At 40.5% G+C, this 15,633-nt stretch overlaps 1 protein-coding gene across 1 annotated transcript in view; it reads right to left on the bottom strand.

Annotated features, from left to right (window-relative positions):
* Positions 1–15,633, bottom strand: part of adipor2 (adiponectin receptor 2) — a 39,622-nt gene extending 23,989 nt beyond the window's left edge. Inside the window, exon 1 of the mRNA XM_023278305.3 lies at positions 15,520–15,633. The gene's annotated coding sequence lies outside the window, so the exon portion shown is untranslated. The remainder of the gene's footprint in view (positions 1–15,519) is intronic.

Raw genomic sequence — 15,633 nt, 5'->3', positions numbered from 1 at the left:
GGAGCTGGGCTTGGCCCCTTAGTTCCAGTGAAAGGAACTCTGAATGCTTCAGCATACCAAGACATTTTGGACAATTCCATGCTCCCAACTTTGTGGGAACAGTTTGGAGCTGGCCCCTTCCTCTTCCAACATGACTGTGCACCAGTGCACAAAGCAAGGTCCATAAAGACATGGATGACAGAGTCTGGTGTGGATGAACTTGACTGGCCTGCACAGAGTCCTGACCTCAACCTGACAGAACACCTTTGGGATGAATTAGAGCGGAGTCTGAGAGCCAGACCTTCTGGTCCAACATAAGTGTGTGACCTCACAAATGTGCTTCTGGAAGAATGGACAAAAATTCCCATAAACACACTCCTAAACCTTGTGGACAGCCTTCCCAAAAGAGTTGAAGCTGTTATAGCTGCACAGGGTGGACCGACGTCATATTGAACCCTATGGATTAGGAATGGGATATCACTTACGTTCATATGCGAGTCAAGGCAGGTGAGCAAATACTTTTGGCAATATAATGTATCATCTATTGATCAGTCGTGAGTTACAGATCCCCACAGATACAAAGTACACACCTTGTGGGAAAATAAATGACCATTAATAGATGTTGGATAGCTGACAACATCTGCTTAGGTGAATAAAACTTGGCGTACTGTAGTTTGATTTTTCAAGCTGCCTGCAGAGTCAAAATCACAAAACACATGAGGACACATGTTCATTGGCGTTACTGACACAAAACAGCTGCACAACAACAGAGGCAAAGCAGACAGAACACACTGTTCTGACTCCATGTTGAGATAAAAAAATGACTGTGATGGAATATAAGATACGGACAGGAGAGGAGAAAAATGATTGTTTTTACACACCCAAACCAAATGGGGTTTCCCATGGTCCAAGCCAACTTCACAGAAGTTTCAGTTCTGAGAGAACAGCTGACACAAAATGTCTGTCGACAACAGGATGCAGGGTGACTCATCAAGATGTTCCATGTCGTGTAAATCTATGATCACAATTTTCTTGGCTCATAAAAGCCTTGTGAATGTTGTATACACCCCTCTTTCCCTCTATTAAAGTGCCAGTGTGAGGTTCAGTCATTTTCCACACTAAATCCCCCATGAAACAAAGCAATCACAGAGACAAGTTTACCATCTGCTTTGTTTCCTGCAAATTATAGCAGCTCAGAAAATAACGTCAACCTGGCCCTCAGTGACACTTCAACCTTAGGGGCAGACACAGGAACGAACACACCGGATAAAAACAGCAGCAGCCTGAAGGAGCCTGGCTGATGACCTGCTGGGTAAACCTGGCCTGAGAAAGGAATAAACCAGCACTCTCATTTCATATCTCTTCTGGTGTACCCTTGAGCAACACGTCCCCTTATTGAAATTCCTCAGTGGACAGTGCGTTTCAACCATTCCCTGAACAGATGAAACGGAGCAGATTTCTGAATGCATGCTGTCAGCTATATTATAATATATGTATAAACTGTAAAATTTGAAAAGCAATAATCTTTCAGTATACTCCCTGAACCCCAGTTTTAATATTGATATCTTATTCTCTTGACATCATCAACCATCCCTGAGGTGAATGGAGCCATGCCATTAATACACATTATTGTTCTTTAACCATGGATGCTATTGAACTTTTAATATTGATGCTACTGATTTGACCCAAAGGTCAATAGTCACAATACTGCGAGTGCATGTATCTACTACAGCTGACAATACAGTATGTGTCTTACAGGATGCGATAGCATGACGTGAAATGGAAATTATAAAATTGCACATTACTGATCTTTAAATATTAATACTACCTATGAGACATTTTGTCACAATCAACACAAGCAGTCAGGCTAAAGGATGTAGATGTGTTTTTAAGAAGTTTTGAGGATATAAGTTCCAGCGAATTGATCAGACACTTTCGTGCTACACTGGAAAAATTTTCCAGCTCTGACTTTGTTCTTACACTGTGTTTATTTTTAGTGTAGTGTCACAGAGCACATCTTATCTGCTCAGCATGTTAGTGTCTGATGAACTGATTCCTAACCTATGCCAAGTTTACACAGGTTTATAAAACAGCAGATGGAAGGTTGCTTCGTTTATTACACTATAGTGTATTTAAAAGCTTTTCTGAGGGTGCTTTCACACCTGTTAGTCCGCTAAAGTGGTTCGTTTGGACCCAAAAGTTGTTACAATGTTGCTATTTTCAACTGGTTCGGTTCGCATTCACACCAGTGTTTTCGCAGGTGAACCTACTCCATCCATCCATCCATTATCTATACACCGCTTAATCCTCACTAGGGTCGCGGGGGGTGCTGGAGCCTATCCCAGCTGACTCGGGCGAAGGCAGGGGACACCCTAGACAGGTCGCCAGTCTGTCGCAGGGCTACATATATAGACAAACAATCACTCACACATTCACACCTACGGGCAATTTAGAGTAATCAATTAACCTCAGCATATTTTTGGACTGTGGGAGGAAGCCGGAGTACCCGGAGAGAACCCACGCATGTACAGGGAGAACATGCAAACTCCATGCAGAAAGATCCCGGGAAAGCCGGGACGCGAACCAGGGATCTTCTTGCTGCAAGGCGAAAGTGCTAACCACTACGCCACTGTGCAGCCGAACCTACTCCAATTAATGTTATATCTCCCCCCAGTCGTTTGGCGGCGCTGTTTACAAAACAAGGCGTTTACGATGACGTAGGTGTACGCTGATTGGCGTAAAATTCCCTGTGCAGGTTGCTACGGAAGCTCCCGTAGACCAAAAAGTCTGCTGCGCCATCAAGTGGTCCGAATGGAGACAGGTTTGTGTTCTCACCAGGAGCGAACCGAACTGGAGTTCACATAGAAGCGGACCGAGACCACCTCCCGAAGGTGGTCTCGGTGCGGTTCGTTAGTCCGAACCAAAAAAATCTGGTATGCTTTCACATCAGCCCAAACGAACCGTACTTGCAGGTGTTGCGGACTCCAGTCCGCTTTAAGCGGACTAAAAGACGTAGGTGTGAAAGCACCCTTAAAGCAGTTGTAGGTGCCCTACATGTAGCAGATGCTGTTGTAAAGAATTATTTATTATTAAGGGAAGAGGCAGAGCTTCAGCTTCTTGCAGGGCCACTAGAATGGGACCGTGAACATTACTGATTGGCTTTGGAGGAGATCAAACCTGCGGTCATCTATTCAAAAAGCAATCTCTCTAACCAGTACATCACTGCGCTCGCGAAGTCACTCTCTAATCTGCCGGTTTTCATTGTGCAGCTTTGCATGTCACTAAACTTTTCACTGAACTAAAATGCAAAGACACCCACAGAACAATTATCTTTTCTTTAAATCCTAATAGATAAATTACTTTAAAAGGAACATTTCTGGGAAGCATGCTTATTAGCTTTTTTGCTGAGAACTGAATGAGGAGGTCAATGCTACTTGTGTGTGCATGGTATATGAAGCTACATCCAGCAGCAAAGCTTAACTTAGCATTACAACTTAAAACAGGCACTTTTACTATTATTTTTTTCAGAGATTTAAAAATAACATTAACAGTTAATTTGGGGGCTTTAAAGATACCGGCAGGTGATAGATTTCAGCTTAACACATCAGTTCATGCAGATACTACATTTAATTCCTAAATTCCTGCTAGACAAATCTACGCTCAGAGAAGAATGGTTACTACATGTCATCACGCTAACATTAGCATCTTAACAGTCTACAGGTCACTTATTCACAGGCATGGGCTTGTGCCCAGCATTCCCTCATACTCGCTGTAACCATCTTACTCCTTGTCTCACAAATTAGAATAATAGACAGCTGACTACACGCCAAAGCAGTGTGGAGACGGCCGTTGTCAGTGTAAAGGAGTGAAGTAGCTGCTCGAAAAATCAATCCCTGAAACCGACAAAGAAACCCACCAGGAACTCAGATAAAAAGAGAAAACAACTGAGGAAAGAAAGGAAATAAGAACAACTGAAAACTGGGGAGATGTGTCAATGGGAATTGATTTGGTCTTGTTTTTCTTTCTCTTTTCAAGGAAAAGAATGAGCGATGGCAGTTGTAGAAAGTGGAAGTAAAATGAAAAAGAGGCAAAAGTACCCATTTCAGGTTCTTAAAATGTGCACTGAGGTCGCAATTTAGGTTGAGGGTCCCTTTACTCATGGCAGCTATGACCATGTGTACTATAGACTGCCCCTACCAACATAACTATTAGTATGTGTAATAGAGGATGGGGCTTTGGCAGGAGACCTAAATGATGGTGAATGCTGTGAAAAATGTTGCAAACATGAGCTGTTTGGTCCAGGGAACCAGGGACAGAAAATGCGTTTTATCAGGAAGTTCACTGCAGACAAGGGCAGTGGACAGAAGTGGGTGAAAGATTCACTTCTGCAAAATAAATGAGAAAAAGAAGGAGTGAAGCAAGAAAAGATGTTAAGGAAGGTCAGAAAATATGATTCACTAAACCTGCTTTACAGCATCATCTTGTTGTCAGACAGGCAACTATGCCTGAGGACTGCATGAGTGCGTGGGTGTTTGTGTAATGCCCCACTAAGTTGTAGGTCATAGACTATGTGAAGGTAAGCAGTGTTTCCTTTATTTTCATTCAGCAAAAAGCAAATGTAGGACAAAGGTTACGCAGCATAGTACGAGCACTGTGCTGGTGCTCCATCTACTGCAAAAATAAAAGCCAATTTCAGACACGTAGACAGACTGGAAACTGTTTCAGGCTGGCTAGAGAGAGAAATGTGGCAAGACAGGCAAGGGGAAGAGATAGGTAACATCCATGTTCTGGCATTTTTATTTAATTTCACACAAGTGAACAACATAACTAAGTGGATACATCTTTTTCAAACTGTCATCCAACTGTGCCTTATTGTTTTATTGCAAGCTACTTCCTTATGAATTTGCTTGACAGACTGATAAACAAGATTTTTGTTCTTTCTTTGCAAAAAAATAAAGAATTATATCAGAGAGTAACAAGCAAGCTCTCAGAAGTGATGGGGAACGTACTGAGCACCTAACTGAAGACAGATGCCAATGAATTAAAGTGCAACATGAATCTCTATTTTTAGTCTATTTTGGTCAATGTCTGGGCTGTTTACGACACATTTCAATGACAACACAGCCTGAGACTGAGGATTTTAAGAAAGACTTGACGGAGGAAGGAAGTTTATCCGGTACTACAGCACTGTTCAGCATCCCTGTTCCATCATTGCCGCTACTGGTTTGTGAGTTGTGAGTGTTACTGGCTGTCAAACTGCATGACTTTTTCCCTTCAACATGCGCTCAGTGTCTGAGTCACTCCATCAGGTATGGCCCGTAGCGTGTCACCTGCTATGTCGTTACTCTCCCTTTCATACAGGGTTACAAAACAAACAGTGTTTTACATAAGAAGAAGTGCCAACATTCTCCTTAATTTCTCTCTCATACATAGTATTTACATTATGCAATGGCTAAGGATGACATAAGACTGACCAAAAAACTGACAGCTACAAATGGTTTACAATCACTAGGTTTGATCTAACACTAAAAGTAGGCCACCTTTCTTAAACCAATCCTTTTTTTTTAAGCCACTTTATACTGTCATTGTCTTACAGTGTGTCAATACTGTACTATTTCATCCTCATCTCTCACCCCTGTATATATTGTAAATATTATTACTACTGTTCTATTATTATTTTATTCCTATTACTATGTCTATTGCTACATAAGCTGCTGTAACAATGTAAATTTCCCCTGGCGTGGGGAGAAATAAAGGACTTATCTTATCTTATTGCGTTTCAGCAGGTGAGATTGGACATTGAGCTTCCGCCCTGGTTTTTCAAGTTAAACAGATGAAGTCATTGGCTAACAGAGCTCGTAAAAACAGGTTACACAGACCTATCAGTTAAAAAACCAGTTGCACTGATCTGTATCTTATCTCTACCCATAAACATGTTTCACAAACAAGTTTTCCCACGTCAAAGTCGTCTGAACCCAAATACCTAAGCTTAATAAGCATCTAACATGCTTATTTAAATTTAAGTTTACTTTACCAAATTCTTAATAGGTTAAGGAAATAGTGCTAAAAAGGTGCATATTTAAGCAGATACATTTTGTGATTGCACATTTAACTGTGAGCATTGAGCATTTATCAAATTAATCTAGTCATAGTTTTCTGATTAAGTCTTTTTTATCTCTTTCACTGCAGTGTATCAGCTTTTGTGGCAATGTTATCAGTTTTCTTTAAAAGGAGCCATGATAACTTATTTAAATGCATATTAAAACAGCGACCTTTGACAGGGAAAAGCACTTTTGCTGTCATCATATCAGTCCAAAAGCCACAAACTCATTACATGAGATAAAGACTGCTTGTGATAACACATTTTGGAAAGTGCACTTTAAACGACACGGTGTCACTTATCTGATGTCATGTTTTGTTGGTCAGTTGATTTCTGCTTTAACTCCTTGTTAACGTAAGCACTAGTAAAAAAATACAGATTTGTGAAAAGTCAGGGTGAGTGAGAGTCGGTAATAGTGTTTGGAGTCAGGTATGTGTGGGAGTATAGTAATCAGCGCAGGAATTTTTCAGAGCTGGTGAAGACTCATTTCATTAAATTGTCAACATCTTAAGCCCCTGACCTTGCTTAGTCAGGCATATAGTATTGACGTCAAAAACTTAGCTCTATTTTTTGCAGTTGGTGTCCCAGTGGCCGCCTCTGCACTGAAATAACTTCAAATCTATTCGTCTTGCAGAAAGATAAAATTAAAATAATTTTTCTCCATTTTCAAGTGCATCAATTAACTACTGTTACCTGCTGTTTTGTCAACTAAGGTCTACCCAGTGTGCTTTTACTGTGTCCCTTTAAATATTTACCAGGTGCAGACTTAGCATTTGCTTTTACAAATATTGGTTTTGTCACTCTGAAGTTAAACTCTTCATTTGGCAGGGCAGTTCGCGGCATTGTGCTTTATGCTGTGTGTGTTCTGCTGGCAGGGGGTCGGTGAATAGGCCTCCCTTTGTACGTGGGGCAGCTTTACAGTGATTTAAACCTGCTTTTGCAGACCACATGACTACTTTTACTGTTCACTGGAACTATGTGGTTGTACTGAGACCTGCACTTAAACGTAACCAACATATACATGCCCACCTAACTATGATATTACTGAAAACACACCTTTGATCCTCCCTTTCCCACCCTTTCATCAGCAAATGTCTGGGCTGTTTACGACACATTTCAATGACAACACAGCCTGAGACTGAGGATTTTAAGAAAGACTTGACGGAGGAAGGAAGTTTATCCGGTACTACAGCACTGTTCAGCATCCCTGTTCCATCATTGCCGCTACTGGTTTGTGAGTTGTGAGTGTTACTGGCTGTCAAACTGCATGACTTTTTCCCTTCAACATGCGCTCAGTGTCTGAGTCACTCCATCAGGTATGGCCCGTAGCGTGTCACCTGCTATGTCGTTACTCTCCCTTTCATACAGGGTTACAAAACAAACAGTGTTTTACATAAGAAGAAGTGCCAACATTCTCCTTAATTTCTCTCTCATACATAGTATTTACATTATGCAATGGCTAAGGATGACATAAGACTGACCAAAAAACTGACAGCTACAAATGGTTTACAATCACTAGGTTTGATCTAACACTAAAAGTAGGCCACCTTTCTTAAACCAATCCTTTTTTTTTTAAGCCACTTTATACTGTCATTGTCTTACAGTGTGTCAATACTGTACTATTTCATCCTCATCTCTCACCCCTGTATATATTGTAAATATTATTACTACTGTTCTATTATTATTTTATTCCTATTACTATGTCTATTGCTACATAAGCTGCTGTAACAATGTAAATTTCCCCTGGCGTGGGGAGAAATAAAGGACTTATCTTATCTTATTGCGTTTCAGCAGGTGAGATTGGACATTGAGCTTCCGCCCTGGTTTTTCAAGTTAAACAGATGAAGTCATTGGCTAACAGAGCTCGTAAAAACAGGTTACACAGACCTATCAGTTAAAAAACCAGTTGCACTGATCTGTATCTTATCTCTACCCATAAACATGTTTCACAAACAAGTTTTCCCACGTCAAAGTCGTCTGAACCCAAATACCTAAGCTTAATAAGCATCTAACATGCTTATTTAAATTTAAGTTTACTTTACCAAATTCTTAATAGGTTAAGGAAATAGTGCTAAAAAGGTGCATATTTAAGCAGATACATTTTGTGATTGCACATTTAACTGTGAGCATTGAGCATTTATCAAATTAATCTAGTCATAGTTTTCTGATTAAGTCTTTTTTATCTCTTTCACTGCAGTGTATCAGCTTTTGTGGCAATGTTATCAGTTTTCTTTAAAAGGAGCCATGATAACTTATTTAAATGCATATTAAAACAGCGACCTTTGACAGGGAAAAGCACTTTTGCTGTCATCATATCAGTCCAAAAGCCACAAACTCATTACATGAGATAAAGACTGCTTGTGATAACACATTTTGGAAAGTGCACTTTAAACGACACGGTGTCACTTATCTGATGTCATGTTTTGTTGGTCAGTTGATTTCTGCTTTAACTCCTTGTTAACGTAAGCACTAGTAAAAAAATACAGATTTGTGAAAAGTCAGGGTGAGTGAGAGTCGGTAATAGTGTTTGGAGTCAGGTATGTGTGGGAGTATAGTAATCAGCGCAGGAATTTTTCAGAGCTGGTGAAGACTCATTTCATTAAATTGTCAACATCTTAAGCCCCTGACCTTGCTTAGTCAGGCATATAGTATTGACGTCAAAAACTTAGCTCTATTTTTTGCAGTTGGTGTCCCAGTGGCCGCCTCTGCACTGAAATAACTTCAAATCTATTCGTCTTGCAGAAAGATAAAATTAAAATAATTTTTCTCCATTTTCAAGTGCATCAATTAACTACTGTTACCTGCTGTTTTGTCAACTAAGGTCTACCCAGTGTGCTTTTACTGTGTCCCTTTAAATATTTACCAGGTGCAGACTTAGCATTTGCTTTTACAAATATTGGTTTTGTCACTCTGAAGTTAAACTCTTCATTTGGCAGGGCAGTTCGCGGCATTGTGCTTTATGCTGTGTGTGTTCTGCTGGCAGGGGGTCGGTGAATAGGCCTCCCTTTGTACGTGGGGCAGCTTTACAGTGATTTAAACCTGCTTTTGCAGACCACATGACTACTTTTACTGTTCACTGGAACTATGTGGTTGTACTGAGACCTGCACTTAAACGTAACCAACATATACATGCCCACCTAACTATGATATTACTGAAAACACACCTTTGATCCTCTTGTCTCCTAACAGCTACAGATGAAAGCTAGTCAGAGCAAATAATTGCAAGGGTTTGTTTTAACCTACTTGTAGCTTTACATGGGTGGAGTTAGCTTTTTGGGGAAATTGCAGAAGACATCCCACACTTTACCAGCCAGTGTTTAATGTTTTTTTATTATTATTATTTATTTATATCACACAAAATCTTAACTGCTTTTTTCAAGTCCTGCACAAACCAGTTGAGAATTATAACAATCTAGTATTCTGTTAGATCACTTCGAAACTTAACGTGATATCCAAAGTGTGTGAGTAAAGTGTGTGTCCACTGGTGACCCTTAAGTCCTGATACAACAGTGAGTTTCTGATGCAGCTGCCAACAGTCTTATGATAGAGAGCTAAACAAAGACAACCAGTGTGACGTGAACAAAGTGCACACGCGCACACGCGCACGCGCACACGCGCACACGCGCACACACACGCACACACGCACACACGCACACACGCACACACACACACACACACACACACACACACACACACACACACACACACACACACACACGTTCTCTGCTTCACCATGCACACACAGCACAGTTACCACATGACTATACACAGACATGCTTGATAGACAAGGTGGTACTTGGAAATACACAATATACACAGCAACAGTATTATGCTAGTGTTATGATATAGTAAGCCGTACTTCTCCAGGGGAGATGGAAGAGTTTTTCATCAGCAAATGTTTAATTTGATATGAAATAAACTCAAGCGGGCTGCACAGTGGCGTAGTGGTTAGCACTTTCGCCTTGCAGCGAGAAGATCCCTGGTTCGCGTCCCGGCTTTCCCGGGATCTTTCTGCATGGAGTTTGCATGTTCTCCCTGTGCATGCGTGGGTTTTCTCCGGGTACTCCGGCTTCCTCCCACAGTCCAAAAATATGCTGAGGTTAATTGATCATTCTAAATTGCCTGTAGGTGTGAATGTGAGAGTGATTGTTTGTCTTTGTATGTAGCCCTGCGACAGACTGGCGACCTGTCTAGGGTGTCCCCTGCCTTCACCTGAGTCAGCTGGGATAGGCTCCAGCCCCCCCGCGACCCTAATGAGGATTAAGCGGTGTATAGATGATGGATGGATGGATAAACTCAAGCAAACAAACAACCTTTCTGATATTTTCACAACATAGTTCAACAGTTAAACAGGCTATTTATTCTTCACAAAAAAGAAAATGATGCTCACTGAGGCTAGCAGGAGCCAGAGCATATCAACTCACAAAAAAAAGTTACCTGATGTTAAAAATAGCAATCCTATAACCAGAGCAATCCACACAGACACTGCATTTTAAATTAGTGGGTCCATACCTGGGGTTATGGAACAGCCACATGATGTGAAATACTGGACAGCTTTACCTCTCCAGGCCTCTAAGGTCCATCAAATTGTAGAGCCTGAGGGCCAAAATGTTCTTTCATAACTCATATTGGTCATAATAAGTGATGTAGGCTAACAAATAGGCATTGTTTTAATGGGGTTGTAAGGCAAAAACATTTGGAGCCACTGCCATAGATCTGTGTGTAAAGGCACACATGAAGTATCCATGTACACTACAGCTACATGGCTGACACCGCCCGTCACCTTTTGTTCAGCTCTCTACAGCTGATTGGTGGTGCAGCCTAAAAGAATCGATATGATAGTGATCTAGCAACTCTGAGCACAATGAAATTGGAAAATGCAGAGGAGCAGAAAATCATTTAACATAACAAATCTTTCCGGGAAATTACATAAATGTTTTAGAGCTCCAAGTGCATAATACTGAGGCTACATCCTGTCCAAATTACAAGTCAGAGACAACTAGAGTGAGAGCTCTTAGTCTCTGATTGATACCAAATCACCACAAACCATCAGAGCACAAAGCTGACCAAAACAAGGTCAATGTGCACAGTGGAGCTAAATGAAGTGGTTTCCAAACACTAGGAGGTAATACAATGGTGGGTCAAATCAAGATAAAAATAGTCCCCTAAAATGAAGAGAAACCTAAAGCTACTAGATATATGCTATCTTTAGCCCGTCAATGTGGAGCAGACTGTGTAGTTGCAGTTTTTCTTCTTAGCTCCCTACAAGTATGAGGAGTTGAGTTGCTGCTTCCAATAAAAATAGATTACCTCTGGATATGTCTGCTTGTTATTAAAAATTATTGCCGCAACATGAAGCAGCTCATTTGCTATAATTTATATATTCTTTACACAAGGCTATTGTGGGAATGTGAGATGATATAACTAGATACCTTGAATTAACCTGTTTATTTTTTCCAATTATTTCATTAAAGGCTTGGTTTATAATATGCCATACAAAGTAACAACTCATAATTATAATTTTCCAAACTCCAACTTGGCAAATTCAGACTGCCTGTTTTGTCCAATGCACAAATATATTTTGAATTATATCATAGAAAAAAGTGAAAAGAGCAAGTATTCACATAAGAAGCTGCAAGCAGTATGTAAATTATGTAAATTAACCATACATTACTGATTATAACTGAAATTAGTTTTGCTATCAGTCTAGTGACACTTCTAGTAGTATTTAAGAATGTACAGTCAAAGATCCTGGAGAAAATATACACAGAGGCATAAACTATTTAGGCACAACATTAATAACATTGACAGGCGAAGTGAATAATACAGAATATTGAGGGGTCGGATATATTAAGCAGCAAGCTGATGTGTTGGAAGCAGCAAAAATGGGGATGCATAACAATCTAAGCAAATTTGACAAGGGCCAAATTGTGATGGCTAGATGACTGAATTGGAGCATCTCCAAAAACAGCAGATCTTGTAGGGTGTTGCCACCAAACATGGTCCGAGGAACAAAAATCTGTGAACTGCCAACAGGGTAACACGACTGACCTGTGTGGTCCGATCCCACAGAAGAGCCACTGTAGCACAAACTACTGTCTAAGAACACATAGAGAATTGCTGCTTGCAGCATATGGGGCTTTATAGGCGCAGATCAGTCCCATGCTAATCCCCCATCTACCTCTGAAAGCGCCTACAATGGGAACGTGAACTAGACCATGGAGCAGTGGAAGGTGGCCTGGTTTCATGATTCCATTTGGTTTTATGCTAGGAGGGCATCTGGGCGTGATTACATCAGTTACTTGGGGAAGTGATGGTAACCGAAAGCCCCATAGAAAGAAGGCAAGTTGGTGGTGGCAGTGTAAAGCTCTGGGCTATGCTCTGTTGAGAGATCTTGGGTCCTGGCATTCATTTGGATGCTGCTTTGACATGTATCACCTACCTGAACATTTTTGCAGACCGCATACACTCTGTCACGGCAGCTGTATTCCTTGGTCGCAGAATAATGCTTCCTGTCACACCACAAAAACTGTTCAGGAATAGTTTTAGGAAGGTGGAAAATGGTTCAAAATGTTGACAGTCTCCAAATTGTCTAGATCTCAGTCCAATTTTTTGAATGTGCTGAAAAAACAAGTCCAATCCACGGAGGCTCCACTTTCAACTTATGCTGCTAATGTTTTGATGCCTGATACCAAAGCACACCTTCAAAGATCTTGGAGGATCCAGGCCTCAACTGATCAGAACTGTTTTCAGGGATGAGGGGGATCTACACAATGATAAGCATGTGGTTTTAATGTTGTGGCTGATCGTTGTAAGCCAACTTAAGCATGTACAAATGTTTCTGCTTAGACACACTCCAGTAAACTCTCACACGCAAACAGACACAAACATATGTCTTTAAATGCTCTTTACACTCTTACATGTTCACAGTGTAAGATGCTTACTGTGTCTATGGATAATTACCTCGTAATAGGTGTATTCATCTGAGTGTATTGCAAGTGTTGTAGTGTCTGTACATGCTTATTTAGACAACAACATAAAAAAACATTTCAAACAAAGCCTTGTTTTGTTCTTTTTAGCTTTTTTACACAACACATACACACAGTCACACGCCTGTTTTGAAATTTGTGAGACAAAGAAAAAAGCAAGAAAAAGAAGGGGAATAAAACAGAAAGAGAGAGTAGCTACTCTGTCTTATGATCAATCATCTTAGCAATGACAGATCTCTACTATTCTTAGAAGCTATGTTTAGCTGTTCTGCCTGGCACACTGTCAAAGACTGACTTCATTATACATTAAAATCTCGAGAGAGTTGTACTTCCAGTAAAAATATGACGTATTGCTCAATAGCCATGTCTACCAGAGCGAGAGTTGGTGCACAGAACTCAAGCACTGGATGTATTCATTGTATAACTACAAATCAACCAACAGGAAATTACAGCAAATTTCCTGGTTGGATGAAAATAAAACGTATGAGACACATGTTAGAGAAATGAATGCGGTAAGCTTCTGGTGTGGTGCTGTGCTTTGTACACAACTTGTTTTGCTATGGTACACACTAAATATAAAAATAATGCACGCTCCTGTTTTGCAGCCATTTATGGGCTCTGACACGAAGTAACACTGACAAGCACAGGTGCTTGAAACTTGAGGATAACAGCAGGTATGAGTGAGCATAAATCTGTTTGCAGATAACACTTTTGGTGTTGTTAAAGGTGCAAAACTTATACTAAGAAGCAATGACACAGTTAAGTCCCAAAGGGTGGAGCTGCACAAGAAGACAGTGATTAAAAATGCAAAACTGAAGAAATGCATAAAAGGCAATAAAAAAGCACAAAAAAAATATTTTAGAAACTATTTAAAAAGAAGAAGCAGGCAGTGTTTCATGAAATATCCATGTGCTAGTCTCAAGTTAAAGGGTGGCTGCAAGTGTTTTGGTACAGTTAAAGTTTGGGTTCAAGACAAAAAAGCTATCAGCTACCCAGCCCATAAAATATTTATGAGATGACCTCATGCTTTGTGGCAGTCAGAAGCACATGGACATGGGCTGGGCATACACAATATACAGCAAAAAACAAATATTATGTAACAATAAAATCAGAATTTAACACTCCACAGTTTAGTTACTCTTTCTGTACTATTGTTTCTTTACAGCTAAAATATAAAATAATACTCAGTTGTGGCAAGTGAAGGACTGGTAAATTACTACAGCAACTGCCATGTTTTTCAGTATTGTCTGCTGATGATGACTGATAGCTAACAAACCACTTTTATAAGTCCCATTTGCAGTAACCATCATAATTATTTCAAGAGTAGTTAATGCTGGGTAAAGAGTTGAGCCACTGTTCAACACATTAACCAAATAATGAATGGTTTTCTGCACCATCAGATTTACATAAAACGAGGTTCAACAACGGGAAATCAACTTATGTTTACTTATTTACAAAAGAAGATCATTTGTTTATTACAGAAACAAAAATGCGGCATTGACTTGATGGGAGGTATATATGTCACAAATCATTTAAAAATATGTTTAAAAAACACTGCATGTCGCTGACATTAGCCGGGCTTTTTTCTAAATTCAAACATCATTAAAAGACAACAAAGCGAGAAGCAAAAAGCTAAACATACACTTAGACACTAAATGGACAAAGCTGAACCAAGTGATTAGCCTTAACCGCAGCTAATTGCGTGTTTTTTTGCAAATAGGACAATCAGAATATCTTAACCCTTTATAAATAGCCTAAAAAGCATATACGCAGCAGCAAACTGAGCCACACAAATCAGTTCCCTAAACTCAGAGTACCCAGGAGTCAAAACAACACTGGCGAGCAATCAAGACAAAGAAAACCCAAACTCCAGCCAGACTACCTTCTTGTTGACAGCCACAATGCGTGCACTTCCAACACAAGACATACGCGAAGGGGCATTTTTATTTGTTCATCCTTACGTTGGGGAGAAAAATATATTCCACCTTGCATTTGACACAAGCTGTGATACAAGATAAGAAGCAGACTGCAGCCCCATCGGCAGGCTACGGTGATGGTTTGTTTACACCGAGCTAGCGAGCAGGCTAGTCCGCTAACAAGAGCTGCCACATCCGAAAGAAGCCACATAACTCTTTAACAGAGCCCGTGCTTATTTTGACAGCGTCACACATCGACCTATCTGCCTTTAAATATGCCAGATACTGCCTCCACATGAGTAACAATGGTTCGTAAAGACAAAACAAAGCCGTGCTCTTCTCGCTGGCTAGCAGATTATGCTTCTCTCTGTTGTTTTGACAGCCAGAATTAGCTGGATAGCAAAGCTGCTAGCTGGCAGGTTACATTCAGAGCGGAGCTAACGTTACGTTGAGAAAGTGAAATGTAACAGCTTGAAACAAGACAAAACAACGGCGATAACAGTCTACAGTCATATATATGAGTTGTATTATTCACCTGGTGCGGCTGCCTGAGGAGGAATCCGTGCTCTGGGTAAATGTACAGGAGTTGACAGAGTTGTAGCCGCCGCTCCGCTGCTCTCCACTCTGAACGGTTACTGAGTGTCGCTGG

The sequence above is a fragment of the Amphiprion ocellaris genome, chromosome 21, assembly GCF_022539595.1.
Source record: "Amphiprion ocellaris isolate individual 3 ecotype Okinawa chromosome 21, ASM2253959v1, whole genome shotgun sequence".
NCBI lineage: Eukaryota > Metazoa > Chordata > Actinopteri > Pomacentridae > Amphiprion > Amphiprion ocellaris.
The sequence above is the reverse complement of the archived record's forward strand: the minus strand, read 5'-3'. Positions and strand labels throughout refer to the sequence as shown.